Source organism: Abramis brama (assembly GCF_963993115.1).
Source record: "Abramis brama genome assembly, chromosome: 17".
In the NCBI taxonomy this organism is placed as follows: domain Eukaryota; kingdom Metazoa; phylum Chordata; class Actinopteri; order Cypriniformes; family Leuciscidae; genus Abramis; species Abramis brama.
Genome location: NC_139979.1, coordinates 18,596,130 through 18,611,781, shown reverse-complemented (window position 1 = coordinate 18,611,781; position 15,652 = coordinate 18,596,130). Strand labels below are relative to the sequence as shown.

The window sequence follows — 15,652 nt, the reverse complement described above, 5'->3', positions numbered from 1 at the left end:
ATGTTGTGCTCGCGCCTACATCCAGCGGGAGAACCCGAAGATGCGTGCACTGAAGGAACCGCACTAGCTCTGAGTCTCACCCGGTTCTTACTTCGGTATCCCATGTTGAACTCCTTCATATCGCCGGGACGATAATCCTCCGATCTGAAGTGAACGCTACACACGACCGCGTTTTCCGAAGCCGACGCGGAAGAGAAATCCCGTCTCTTCACCTGCACAAACTGCACCCAGGCACGAAAGATAGCACCGTCCTTTTTCCTGTTAGGAAACCGGTGGACTCGATGTCCTGACAGGCTGGAGTTTTTGCAAGCTCCACAAACACATAAATTTACCATGACGATGATAAATTGAAATACAAAAACTACTGAAAACACACTGTCTCACGACCGCTCTTACTGAATACCAACCCACTCTGCACTGAGCTGCGGCAGAGCACAGCACACGTCTCCCTCGTGTGACGTAAAATGACGCGATGTTGAAAAAAAAGCGGTTTGTACGAGCAGTCAAAGAAACGCTCACTTTATCTACTAAATTGGTGTCATTATGTCGTTTTAAAACATTTTAAATCCTGCATTATCTTTTCATATGGTATTTTCATACACGGTTATATATTCATTTAGATTTTTTTTTTTACCTGCAAGTTGCTCTTTAATGCATGTGCCAAAAAAAAAAAAAAAAAAAATCATTGTGTTTTCAAACTAACTAATTACCCAGTATTTATTTTTTTTAACGTGGGTGTAATTGAAAGAAAATTACTGATGTAAGGGATACAAATACAGATTGAACTATCTTCTGAAAAATATTATGTGATATTATATTGCTACAATGTTTTAGTTTGTTTTTGTACAATGTTTCAAATTCCATTTTTTCTTTCAGTTCAACCTATAATGGCCTAATTAACATTATACCATGCTAACATTACAAAACCTGTTTTTTGATATTTTGAATGTGAAGCAAAACTCAAATAATAGACAAAACACCAATAATAAACAATTCTGTACTTTATTTAACAATCACCTTGATCACCGTCATCTTGCTGTAAACAGGACAAAGCACAGAAAAAAGGAAGAAAGAATTGTGTTAGTGACATTACTTTTCATCTTCAATTGCATAAAAAAAAACTCCTCATTTATAAGTCGCTTTGGATAAAAGCGTCTGCTAAATGAATAAATGTAAAATGTAATGTAAATGCATAAGGTAAAATAATTACTTTCTGGTATAGGCAAATGTTGCTTATTTTCTCATTCTTTTTGCAATCACCCTGTCAAATTCCTCAACTTCACTAAAATAAAAGATGAATGCCATTTTCAAAAATATTGTGTGATAATAAATAATATTTGTATTGTTTTATTATTATAAATGGCTGGCAACAACTTCATATCACAGTTAAATTAATATTGATCAATTTTAATACTTACGTTTTATAAGAACTAATTTAAGTAGTCTACATAAATTATATAAAGTAAAATAATTACCGGCATTAATTAATTCAATTTATAGTTTTAGGAGAAAAGGTCCGATAATTAAAAAAAGGTAAATCTGATTAAATAATTAACGACATAATAATTAATGACATTCTTTGATATTAACACACTTAATGTATTTAATTGGTCTACTTTAATGTCAACTAAATTTAATCAAATTTTTACAATGGCTTGTCTACAAAAAGTCCAAGGTTAAAGGCTAACGTTAGCTATCAAAATATTTTCGGGAGGAAAAAGGCGAAAAAACATACATTAACGGCTCAAATTTTGTTACAAACTATCTTCACAAATATTAACTATTCATATGTTGGTGTATCGATGAGCTATAAAGTAGTTTGATTAAAAAAGAAATCATTGAATAAAATTGACGATACTCACGTTTCGGCTTAAAGTGTAAGTTGCAGGTTAACCACCACAGCCAATTAATGTGTAAATTAAAGTGCTCTATATGTATATATTTAATTATTTCTGTCTTAAAATGCGTTAAAATAACATTTATTGGGGTTTCTTCAAAGGTAGCGTGTTTTTTCAGTTACTGGGTGATGACGTCACAAGAGGAACTCGCAACCCATACTCTGCTAGATTCCTACTGTATTATGGCTATTTGGAGAACGACTGAGGATGCGGAAAACCATCAAATTCTTTATGGACCACAGCCCTACAATTTTTAACCGGTCAGGCGTTAGAGAGGGGAGCCATGGCACTCAAAGAATTATTAATGCTTGGTGTGAGGAGAATTAGTGGAGGGTTGGCCAGGTGTCCTGGTGAGTAACGTTAGCTACGTTAGAGCTAGTCTAGCCTGGTGCAAACTTATCCCGGATAATATAACGGAACAACCCAGCAAACACAGAACGTTCCCCTAACGTTCCCATATGGTTCCCATTTGGTTATTTTTTTGGGAACCAAATAAGAACGTTCTAGGAACGTTCTCTGTAGGTTATTTTTAGGTTTAATTTTTATAACCTAAATAGAACGTTCTGGGAACGTTCCCTGCAGGTTGTTATTTAATAACCTAAAGAGAACCTTCTCAGAACGTTCCCTGCAGGTTATTTTTAGGTTTAATTTTTATAACCTAAAGAGAACCTTCCCAGAACGTTCCCTGTAGGTTATTTTTAGGTTTAATTTTTATAACCTAAAGACACCTTCCCAGAACGTTTCCTTGCAGGTTATTTTTAGGTTTTATTTTTATAACCTAAAGAGAACGTTCTGAGAACGTTCTCTGCAGGTTATTATTTTAATATCACTTACTATTAACAGGCAGATTAGGCTACCAACTGACAACGTCGTCAGTACGGTGCCCTAAGGTTATAAGATAACCAACAACGTTCAGATCTATTCGCAATAACTTTTTATTAATGATACTTTAAATTATGTTATATATTTTAATTCTATATGTTTATTTAAATGCTGCGTGACTTTGAAGTGTTTTAATGCGCATGCGCGTGATCAAACACTGGAGCACGTGCGCTGCGCGAGAGCAGATGGAAACGTCTTCGACAACTGACAAACAACAAAACTCCCGTCTCTCGCTGTTGGTTTCACTGCTTTCAGGTAAGTTTAGTCAACAAAATCTCACAAATAATACACACAAACGCCCCTGACACATTTCTTACGTGTAATTGACACGCTTCTGTTGAATATTTACTTTAAAGAAATGGTTTTATGTCTTATGAAAAAGTCCGTTAGCATCTACGCTAGCAGCTAACCGTTTTCAGAAGAGAACGTTAGGCCTAAGTTACGTTAAGTTGAGGTCTTATTTATGAAAGTTTGGGTTTTTAAACACATATTTAGTGTAGATAACAGTTTTTGATAGTTTTGCTGGTAATTTGTCAATGGGAAGTAAGCTAATTTATTTAGGCTAACCTAAAAGAATGCACTGTATTGTTAACTTAATCAGTGACGTCACTTACCAATATTGCTAAAATGTGATTTCAGAATAGCGAGAGAAAAAATAAAACTCTAGAGTTTATTTAAATGCTGTTGTAGATACAACAAGGGGTGAGTTATTGTTTAATCATGATGATAATTCCATATGCATTTATTTCACAATATATTATCTTAAGATTTGTATATATTTATCTTTTCTGCATTTCACCTCTGTTCTAGCTTGGTTCCTTGTAATAAACCTATCACATGTAATATTGTTGGCTCTGTGACAAATAGCATTATGTTCCTAGATCATCATGCTGAAGGCCTGCTGCACCCCCTGTCCAAGAAAATCTCTATGAACCATATGACTAGTAAGCAAAACCACCTCAAACATACAGTGCACTGCTGTTCAAAGGTTTGGGGTCTGTAAGATTTATGCTTTTGAAATAAGTCTCACATTTTAAAATCATTAACCCCAGGTTTTTTCAGTGAGATTGTCCTTGAGAAGCCTGTAGGCTAAATAATCAGCTAAATAATAGGCGACTAATACAATATTATAATGGTCATAGTTATAATAATAATTCATTTAACTATTATGATAACATGATATCCTGATGATTACTATATTTTATTTTATTTCTTTAGGTCTGTTTTGAATTATGTTGGCCAATGAGACTGACACCATACTGTCCAACACAAAGGTATTTATGTATTTGTATGTTTTTTTTTTATTGATCAATACTGAAATTCTTTGTATTTTTAAATGCTGAATGTGGTTCAGGGGGTCGACAACTTTAGGCAGTTATTTTTCACAGATATCTTGGGCAGCTGTAGCTCATACTCTTAGCCTTTAAAAATGTTTAAATTGATATCCCCAATGCAATATCAGGGGGTAAATATATCTTTAGAGTTCTTAAAGTTATGGCTTTGCTCTTGTTAACAGATGAGATATAATCCCTATTGTTTGGCCCTGTATTCTTCAGGACAAGACCTTGATGCCATCCACAGTCAGTAGATGAAGAAGGTGAGTTTAGCCGAATTCAGTTCTCTTTCCCTTTTTTTTGAGCTTAAACAGACACGTGCACGCAAAATGAAGTCAAAATGGCCATCTTGGCGAGTTTCCTCTTGTCTTGTGTTTTAAACAGAAAGAAAACGGATGCGTGTCATTTATATTAGGTCTGCGCATTCGTCTTAAAGGGACAGCAGCCTAACGTACCCGCAGCTGTTTGTGTCGCCAATGGTGATCAAACATCAAAAGAGAAAATGACTTGTAGCTTTAGCAAAGATACATTAATTTTATAGTTATTTTATTTTTACACTGAAGACTTATTTTACATTTTGATAAATCAATTTCTGTACCTGATAAGTTAGATTTAACTGAAAAACATAATGCACTGCTTATTTCAACTGTATTTTTCTTCTATTGTATTAATCTATGCTTGTTATCTATTGTAATTTTCTATGCAGGTTCACTCCTCTACAAAATCCCCCCAATAGGGGTTATGCGGAGCGCCCAACGGTCGAACCGGAAAGAGGTCTAAGCATTTCCGCTTTTCACTTCCGTACACATCTGCAGCGGTAGGTGATCTCTGAGTTTACTGTTAATTTTTGCTTATTATACAAAAATTCTTATTTCTGTTTTAATTAAAATGTCACGAATGCTAAAATATCAGAAAAGGGAACATCCGAACAGCACTGCCCTACAAAGGCAAAAGACCTTAAGTCGCTAGAGTATGGAACTGAGAAAAATGACTTTAAAGATTTTTAGTTGTCCCGTCAAATTAATTATAGGTAGGACACTGGAAATCTGGCAAATAGATGTTTTAGTAATGGAAATTATATACATAAAAAAATCTTGAGGTCAAACTTGACTTTTGACCACTATTTTAAAGTTACTGTACTCTGCCTTTGTATTGTCAGCAAAAAGTGAGAAGTCATGCCAAGGCAAAAGGCAGTAACTTCCACATTATCAATATTTGGTTGCTGATCACCATTAACAAAATCATTATAGTAACACCTGTATAAAATTTAGTGATCATGGCATTTATTTTGTATGATTTACAATTATTTATAGCCATCTACTTATTGCTAGCATGGGCTTTGGTTGCATTCTGATGGCATTATTAATACATTTGACATGACAAAATACCTCCATAGATATATTAGTCCAGCATTGGCTCGACCGTGTTTAGGGTGGGGCTGAAGGCGCCGGCGAAGTTTTGGCACTCTGCCAGCTAGATGCACGAGTGTTTCAACCAGGTCCTGTACCCGAACTGAGTGAGGCGGGGCTTTAATTCTTGGTTGTATTCATCTGATACGGCAATGTGTTACGTTTTTCTGTCAACTCTGCATAATCCTTCGTGATCGATATCGCACGTTTGTCGACGGCGGGTTCAGACCATATCAAATGTTCTGACCGCAACTGTGCAGGACAAAGCTCTGAGGACATCAGAAGTTAGAGGGACTGATAAGCTTACAATCTGGTAGGTAGCATTATCTGATAGAACACCGGCACAGTAACTTCATATTGACGCGCGGCTAAACAAAGGCAGAGTACCGTAACTCCATTTCGAGCGTTCCAAAACAAAGCCAAAGAGCGGTAACTGATGTTAAGGTGTTCTGCCTTTGTTTCTCATGGGCTTTTGGAAGTTACTGTTAAGACAATTCATTATTTTCTCGAAAAAACAACGGAATTGATTCAAGATACTTATCCACATGATAAAGGAGGTCTTGAATGTACCAAAAATATAAATAACTCATTTTCGACCAAAAACGAAGTTACGGTCTTTTGCCTTTGCACGGCAGAGCAGTTTTTGTTGTGTGCCGATCTGCTCTATGTCGGAGAAAATGAGTAGTACAGAAGTACAAATAGGTTCTGTACTCGTAAAGTGACGTCAACATCCGCGTCAGCAGTAGCATTCGCTCCTCTAAATAAACTCTACTCTAGAAAAATATCTCTAAATAAACTCTTACATTTTTCAATATCGTGCAGCACTAATATTGAGCATATCTTAAAATGAACCTGGAATAATAATTTGTGATACCAGATGAAATGTATGTATGATAGATTTTGAACTGTACTATTTTTATTTATTTTTTATTTCAGGTTTTCTGGGATCCCAGCGGAAGGCATCAAGGCATCAGACGTTGGCCTGGACAGATGCACCTGTAAACTACACCGACCTTTGCTTTTGCATGGATGGCTGATTATTAACATGTTCTGTGAGGGTTTCATTATAGCAAAACTGAGCACCTGTGACAGTGGAATTTGTAGGTGTAAAGTCACAGAGATAAAAAAAAAATTGATAGCCGTTTCAAACTTTTTTTCTCTTTCTCTCTCATAAACAACACAGCAGTTACAGGTTTTCAAATTCTTCATTGGAGGTGAGACTTATACGTTATATGTAGAGCGAATTCGCAGGTCAGAGTTCACTAGACTTGAATATTATTTTCTCTGTTTTTTTGTTTGACTTCAGAGTTGAAAGTGGGCTTAAAGGGTACATAGGCTTAATGTAGGCTTAGATACCCCTATATAAAACATTCTTTTTACAAACATTTTTTGATTTGTAGTCTGAAATAATAAATACTGCAGTATAAATAAATGCAATGTAGTGTTTTCAAATATATAATTTTTTCTATACACATTGATGCTGAAATATTGAATAAATACACGATACCAGCAGCGCTCGTGCTCTCATATCTCCTACAGCTCGTGACACACAATCCCACCTCACTCTTTTCATTTGCTCCAGATGAATATTAATGCAATTGCAGGGCTTGAATTTTGGCATGGGATTGTTTGTCCATGTAAAGCATTGTCTTTTTATTTTCTTGTTAAATTTGCAGATGGTGTTGGGAGTTTAAAATGTTTTGAGCGGAGTGAAGATTGGCACATTCATGTATATTGTATATAAATGAATACTTTTTCAATTTTGTTGTAAGTTGTAGGCTACAGTTTGCAAAAAGATAGTTTTAATTAAAATGTTTGTGCAGTTTTATTTCTTGAAATATTTTCATGTTTGAAATATTAAATGTAAATTACTGTTCCTGAATACATTTTGCTAATGCTGTTTTTAATGACTTATTTTAGGTTGATAATTAAACAATGAATCAACAAAAACATGGATTGTGTGCTGATTTATTTAATACAAACTGATTGATTTACTTATTAATGATAGTTTCTGTTAATTCAATTTATTGTAATAATAATATATTCATAGGATTCTTAAGTGTTTGAACAATAAACAATGTAGAATATGTTGTTTTTAGATCTATAATTTGTGTACAGGCATATCAGGATGTGTAGACGTTAGGGGAACGTTCCGAGAACCTTCCGGGAACGTTCTGAGAACGTTCTATTAACGTAAAGAAAACTTTCCTGGCTAACCAATAGGGAACGTTCTTGGGAACGTTCTGTGAACCTTCCGGGAACGTTCTTGGGAACGTTCTGTGAACCTTCCCAAGTTTATAGAATGTTAATAGAACTTATAGGGAACGTTCTATTAACGTAAAGAAAACTTTCCTGGCTAACCAATAGGGAACGTTCTTGGGAACATTCTGGGAACCAAAAACTAACGTTCCCAGAACGTAAAATTGTTAGCTGGGAAGCAAGTCTTTTCAAAATATTGCCGTCATGTAGAATAGCAAGGAGGGACAACGACTGAAGACATTATTTACTTACAGTAAGTCAGTCCAAATCAGAGCTGCAACGTTAGAGATGCACAGATTGCACACACTGCACAGGCATCAATCGCTAATCTCATCGACGGCCGGTGACACACTGGATGCGTGGCGTAAGCGTCTCAGCTGCGTGGCGTGTCCGTTTTTATTTCGGCTCCCATGTTAACAGGTTAGAGCTTGCACACTGCCTGCGTGAGACGCGGAAAACGCGTGCATGCTAGAAATAGAACCGACGCCTATTTTTCACGCGACACGCAAGCGTCTTGGAAGCTTTTCCATGCAAAATTGAATAGGAAAATCTGTTTATATGTCATTCTGACACGAATACCTATTAATAAATGTCATTTTGATGTTTAAAAGGTGTCTAGGTTTTGACATAAATGCAAATATAAATGTAATTTTACTAAATATTATCGATTTTCAAATACTGCAACTGTCAAGTAGAACGAAATATTATGTTGCCTATTTTGCCGTCAACACTGCCGACGTTGTATTTGCTGCTATATAAATGTTTAAAATTAAGTATAGTCCTTCCACAACTCTCTCCCCATATGTCAAATATATCACCAATGAGCTTATCATATGTCACCTAGCAGCAGCAGCGCCGCGTCAGACACGCTTCTGATGTGCAAAGACATGGAAAACACCACACACACGCCACGCAGCTGACACGCAAGAGAAACGCCACGCTCACACCACGCAGCCAGTGTGTCACCTAATACCCTTCCTCAATCCACGCGTTATCAATTTCTCACGATTTAATTAGCGATGTTTATTGTCAGAAAAGAAAAAGAGAGATCGATGTCCCCATCACTGTGTTTGTGTGGGCTATGCCACCCAATTGAATCAGCAGTGGAGAGTGTGTGCTGCCGTGAGGTGAACGCGTTTAGGAGTTTAGTGAAGTGAAAGCTCGACCTGCGACCGGCTGATCTGACATGCCTGAACCCGTTTGTTTTGCGAATAGCTTATTCTCATTTCAGGCAGGATCACGGTCCCCTTGAAGTCAGCACACACGAGTATGTTTACAATGGAGTTATTTTATCCATATTTTTTTTTATCAAATAAAACATACAACCAAGTTTTCTGAAGTTATGTAAGGCGAATATAGCTACTAGTACGGTAACTCTACTAGTGAGTTCCTCTTATGACGTCACGCCCCATCTAGTGGAAGGGAGCGGGAGCGGTTAAAACCACTGTTAAAAGTGCCAACTTTTCATATTATATCAGCATTTTGCTATAAAAAACAATGGTGGGCGGTTCTTATCTTTATGTTTAATAAACACATTGCATTATCTTCGTGAAAAAGTTAACCTGCAACTTACATTACATAAGTTAAATCCACTGAATTATTAGAAACATCAGTAATATATAAAGCAATTTTATTTTAAGGACATTTAATGGAGTTGGAGTACAATGCAAGAAACATTCCTCTTGAACTGTATGCAATCAATGGCCAGTTTCAGATAAGGCCAGAGGTACTCTGCAGTTTCTGCCATCATGACTGACTTACAGTAATACTTGACAGAAAAACACAAGACAGACGTGGCTCTTAAAAGTGCCTTTATTGTGTGTGTTTCTGTGTGTGTATGTGTGGTGGGGGATTAGAATAAAGAGCAGGCAAAATTGAAGGACCTGATGAGGGAGAAAAAAGCAATTCAGAATCGAACACCTTATATTTTACACCAGTATTCTTCATGTTGCCAGATTGGATAGTTTCCCAGCCATTTGGTTGGTTTTGGGTTGATCTATGTGTGATAAAAAAAGGCTTGGGCAAGTGGATTTTTTTTATTTTAAGGCAAAGGACAGAAATGGAAAATAATTGTACAGTTGCACTGTTCACTGTAGCCTTAAATAGCCTCTGAAAGAACACACTAATTATTTATCATTTCATATTGTGATGAGCCACAATTTAGTAGTTATGAATTAATTTGTATTGTTAATTATAGATTTATTTGGGTGTTAATTATATAATTTTGCGTGGATTTTAAACAATTAGGCTGTAAAACACAACAATCTGGCAACTGTTCTTCATCTGAACATTTCTAATATTGGATCATAGTTAGTTGTGGGCTAATGTGATACTGAAAATATTACATTCCCCTATGATACATGATTATATGCGACAAAAATGAACTTGAATTCAATTAGCTAACTTTGCTAGCCTGCACATTTGGTGCAGCAAGCTATATTTTTATAATGCCTTCTATTATTTACCGTCATACGAAATTGCCACCTTACACATCTAAAGGTTCTAAACACAACTTCTTGTCCTGATTCAACAGTTTTTAGATGTGTAAATTTAAGAATAGTATCCATCTCTATTAATTAACTATTCTACTTACCAAGTGGAAAATCGCAATGGACCTTGGGATCACCCCATACAGTGACGTCATCGTTATTAATTTAGAGGATTTAATCAATAAAAAATAAAATAAAATAAAAAGATGAATTGAACACAATCGTAGCATATTATATATATGTATTAACATCAACAAACCTCCGATAAAAATACGTTACCCAGCATGCTCTAGTTAAAGCAGTGTACCAGTACCCATGACAAGAAAACGGTTAAACTGCTTACTTGCACGCCGTGGAGCGTTGTTAAACTCACCTTTGAATGTAGTTTTACCTGCAGTTGAGCGCTGTTTTGGTTAAACTCACTTCTGAATGCCGTTTTACCTGCAGTTGAGCGTTGTTAAACTCACCGCTGAATGCGGTTGCACACCATGTGCGTTGTTAAACTCACCGCTGAATGCGGTTGCCTATGAACGCGCTAAACCTTTGCGCAGAGAGGGCACCGACTTTGATATCAGATTGCGAGGGTTTTTAACCCTCGTGTTATGTTGGAATTCTGTGCACTCCCCTTATGGTCCGGGTCAAATTGACCCGCATTGGATTCAATACAATTCCTCAAAAATCACACTATGAAAAACAACAAAGATTCAGGTTCAAACTGTAAACTTTTAATATCAACATTTGTCAAATATTCCAAAATATATATATCTGAAGATATGATTTAATGAAAATGTTTTTTAACCATTTTTTAAAACTATTTAAAATTTGAATATACGTTATATTTATATATATTTGCATATACATTTTTTTAATTTTTTTTTTTTTTTGAACATCATAACTGAACAATTAATCAATTAATCTGAGCTAATTTTTCCTGCTGTCTATGTCGAAGTCTCAATATATTTCAGATATCTTGAATATATAAATGCAAGCTTATTTTACTATCTGTGTCTGTCAAAGATTTTCATTTGTAATTTGCAATTAGCTCTGAACACCATGATTTAGCTTTTTCAAGTGTGTTTGGTTTGGATTAGAGCACTTTTAGATACACTTACACTTTAGAACTGGAGTTGATGCCCTGACATACATAAAATAAATGTTTTTATTTTGTGTCTGTACAGTTGCTTTTGAATAGCTGCCTATGATGGTCAAATTGACCTGCGAACATCACAAACGTAATAGTAATTTTGTTTGTATATGTCAAAAAAACCCACCAGCATGTTGAAACTTTGCATGCATGTTCATGATGATAAATGTGAAAAAGTCACAAAATATCAAAAAAAAAAAAAAAAGGTTTAATATTATTTCAGGTAGCTTGAAAAAATAAATGATAGGCTAGGTAATTTTTACCATCTGTGGCTGACAAAATATTTTTCTGTATTGAAATAAGTGTGGAAAACCTAATTTTTTAGCTTCATAAGGTAGTAAAAAAATAAAATAACAAAATATAACCAAGAAATGTTATTATATTGGGTCCGTACAGTTGCCTTAGAGCGTTAAAATATGCGGGTCAAATTGACCCGCGAACATCACGAAAGGAACAGTATTTTTGTTTGTATATGTCAAAAAACACCAGCATGTTGAAACTTTGCATGCATGTTCATGATGATAAATGAGAAAAAGTCACAAAATATCAAGAAAAAAAACATAGGTTAACCAGTATTTCCAACAACTAGAAAATCTAAACGGGTCAAATTGACCCGCAACATAACACAAGGGTTAAGCATAAAAAAACAGTTGGAGGGCCAGATAAATATCATCTGGGGGCCGCCATTTGACTAGCCCTGGCATAGATCATTTATTGTAATCTATTCCTTTTTATTTTTTATTTATTGTAGCCTCGACCCATACGCAGCAGACGGGTTGCGCTGTTACCCAAGATGTCAAATTTCAACGCTGCAGGCTCCGGTTCAGAGTTCTATAGAAGTCAATCGGACTACCCTGCACGTTGAAAAATGACGCCAAAGGTATACCCAGTGCGTTAAATAGTGACGCCAAGGGGTCCTGGCCAAGCGTCCATATGTGACGAGTCCAACTGCGTCCTGTAAAACGCCCGTGGGTTGCATTGATGGTTGAAAGCCATGAGCGTCTCTCACACACGATAAAGGGTGTGTGTTGAATTCGGCCAATATACTCCTGCGGGCAATTAAGGAATGATGGAACCTATATTGTCGTGTTTTTTAGTTAGGATACCTAGCACACATTCACGTTTAAATTGAGTAGGCTACCACAGGCTAATTTAAAACTAAACGAAATTGTAGCCTACGCATGCTACTGTTGCTGAAAGCGTCTGATATCACGCACTTGGATTGGCTAGTCCAACTGCGTCCTGTAAAACGCGGGTGGGTTGCATTGGAGGTGGTTAAGCCGCGAGCGTCTCTCACAGACGATAAGGGTGTTGAAAATGGCAAATAGACTCCTCTTGAAAGATAAATAATGGAAAACAATGACCTCCTATACAGGGGCGGATTAAGGTGGTCAGGGGCCCCTAGGCTGCTCTTTGTGTGAGGCCCCCCCCTAAAAAATTATTTAGTAGTGCCATGCATGGTCCACACGCAACTACGGTGAACTGGCATACACACATTGGCCCTCATTTATCATTCTTGCGTAGAAACGGGCGTATATGTTGGCGTAAGAGAGAGCCAACACTACAATGTTTCCTTTACATTCCTTCAAGTGGTGGCCAATTCACATCTAGGCCAATTAGGGTCTTTTTTTTTTTCGCGGCGCGGTTATGGGTTTGTTTTTCTTCAAAAAAAAAAAACTTTTAATATATTTTAATTTGTCAAGAATTGTAAAAAATCGTCAATAAGCTCATAATTTGTGCTAAAATAGTCTAAATGTTTAGTTTTAAGAACAATTTTAAAAAGCTGGTTATGTCCATTTTGATGTTTCTGTGCAAGTTCAGCAGACAGTGAGGTTCGGTTTGTTCCGATCAGAGCTCGTGAGCGGAGAGCGCATTTCTGAATATTCCGCTCCGCTCGTTCATTCCGCAGGGTCACACGCTCAACACAGAAGAATGTCCTGCTGCCTGGCTCGAAAATATGTGGAATAAGGGCTGCTTCCGACTAAATTTTTTTTCTAGTCGACTAGTAGTTGTTCATTTAAGCCATTCGTGGACAAATCGCCCCTTTATATTAATTTAATTACTTATAGGCTATACGGTATGATACCCTGAGAGCGTTTACATATAGCCGCATTCAAGCGCACGAACGCACGCACGCATAAAGCTTGCCACAAAGAACCGGTAAAAGTAATGATTATGAATGTGTCTAAAAAGCAAGGACACATTTAATTATTTATTGATATACTGGTGATTTCTGTGTCGCTGCAAAGATGACAATGCTGACTCGCCATGAACGCCAGAGAGAAATGCACATTTCAGATGACATATTCAGAGAGTAGCCTATTTCTTTTGGTTTTGAATATTTTCGTTTGCAAGTAGACATTTCAAGCTTTCTATAATAGATAGCCTATATTTCTCAAATCTGTGAGGCACAAGCTGAGTTTCGGCGCCCTCCAGTTCACGTGCAATGCAAGTGATCGTGTTGGCGCCTTATTACATTGTCTGCTATATATTTTCTTCTTATTTAGTAAATACAGGCAATTGGTTGATAAAACATTGATCAAAATTAAGATACAATTTATACAAAACGAAAATCTTTTAAAAAGAGACTTTCTACAAAACAAGACTCAATGAAGTGGTCAAAATCATGTTTTACCCACTCCATGTCTCCAGACATTGCGCATCTCATGATGTATAATATCTTTCTCATGCTGCATGCTCACTTTCATAATCAACATTGATTAAATTAAAAAAACATAATGACGTCAAATATGTTCTAACCAGCCCTCGGCCCTGTTGCAACAGTCGTTGTTTAGGTAGGCTACCTTAAACGCGCACGTACAGTCTCGGAGTCATCGCTGCAACCAGGAGATGAAGAGAGCTGAGATCCACATCACCTATCACATCTTCGTCTCTGCCACCCCAGGATACTAGCGCGGCTAGCGCAGCTAGCGGGACCAGCACCGTTGCTAGGAGGGCGCCAGCGCCTCTGCCTCTCAGCGTCTCTGCCTCGCGAGTGGATGATAGCTCTGAAGACGCCTAGCAATGGTATACCTTTAGTGGTAGTATACCTTTAGTTAAGTTATGCCTATGAGTCTTCGTAGCGCGCTAAGAGACAGCGTTATCGGGAAACGCAGCCCAGGTATGATGATGCGTAATGGAGATTCCAAAGCGCTCTTCTTTGGTCAGAACCATGGAGAGCGATCGCGGATAGGTCCGTCCTATGCACCGAAACTTTTTACAATGCAACAAAATATTTAAAGAACATCAAGCTATTAAAATCTATATTATGTATACGCACATTTAATATAACAGTATAGGCCTATTAGTCAGTAATTTTTATTAGGTTAAACAGTGATTCGATAAGGTTTTTAATTTAAGGCCCACACACAATTGGTCTGGCCCATCCAAAACTGGAATCCTGGCGCCGTGCCTTTGCGCTTAAGTAAATAAAAAAAAATAAAAAAAATTGTCTGGCCAATCCGAGGCCCCTGCACACGTGGGGCCCCTAGGCTGCAGCCTAGGCAAGCCTGTGCATTAATCCGCGCCAGCTCCTATATTAGGTGTAGGCAATCCTAATCATAGAGCAAACATTAGTCGTTGCTGAAAACGTCTTTAGTCTGTGCAGTCGGTCAATGTTGAGGTGAATTGACGACTGGCAAAGCCCTGAGCGTGTAATTACATCGCGGATGGTTTTACATTGAAGTTGGTTGTAAGCCATGTGCGTGTCATCTATACGCAAAAGGGTGCTATATGCGTGGGCAGAAAACGCCGAAGGACGTGACAAAACGGCCTTATATGACGCCCTGAGATGAGAACGGGTTGCTGCTGACACAGCACAGTTGCTATTTCTCCAGCACTCCTGGGACTAATTTAATTAATTACTCATTTAAACTCAGATGTGAAGACTTAGGCATATAGATAACATTTATTTCAGTTTCATTTATTATTCAGTGCCGTTTTAACATTTAATCCTTAAAACCTACTAGTAGCCTATCTATTTTCATGCTACTAGTAGGCTACTTATTTTTTAGATAGGCCTACTAGTATCTATTCCATTAAGTACTAGTACTTATTAATTAGACACTAGTAGGCCTACCTATTAAATAGATACTAGTACTTATTCATTAGATACTAGTACTTATTTCAATAGTGACTATATTCATTTGTTACTAGTAACAATTATTATTATTTTTTACCATTGACTTCTATGGGGATCTGTCATTCAGATATCAACTATTCAGTTCTGACTAGCATG

General features: G+C 36.9%; 1 long non-coding RNA gene across 2 annotated transcripts; it reads left to right on the top strand.

The window, feature by feature from the left end:
* Window positions 1-1,728: 1,728 nt before the first annotated feature.
* LOC311067731 lies at window positions 1,729-7,460 on the top strand. 2 transcript variants are annotated; one of them, XR_014603272.1, is made up of 6 exons: window positions 1,729-3,035; window positions 3,662-3,724; window positions 3,999-4,054; window positions 4,337-4,377; window positions 4,821-4,931; window positions 6,460-7,460. It is a non-coding gene; the product is annotated as an uncharacterized lncRNA (long non-coding RNA). The 2 variants fall into 2 exon arrangements; XR_014603273.1 differs by having other exon boundaries at window positions 4,297-4,377.
* The last annotated feature ends 8,192 nt before the right edge of the window (window positions 7,461-15,652 follow it).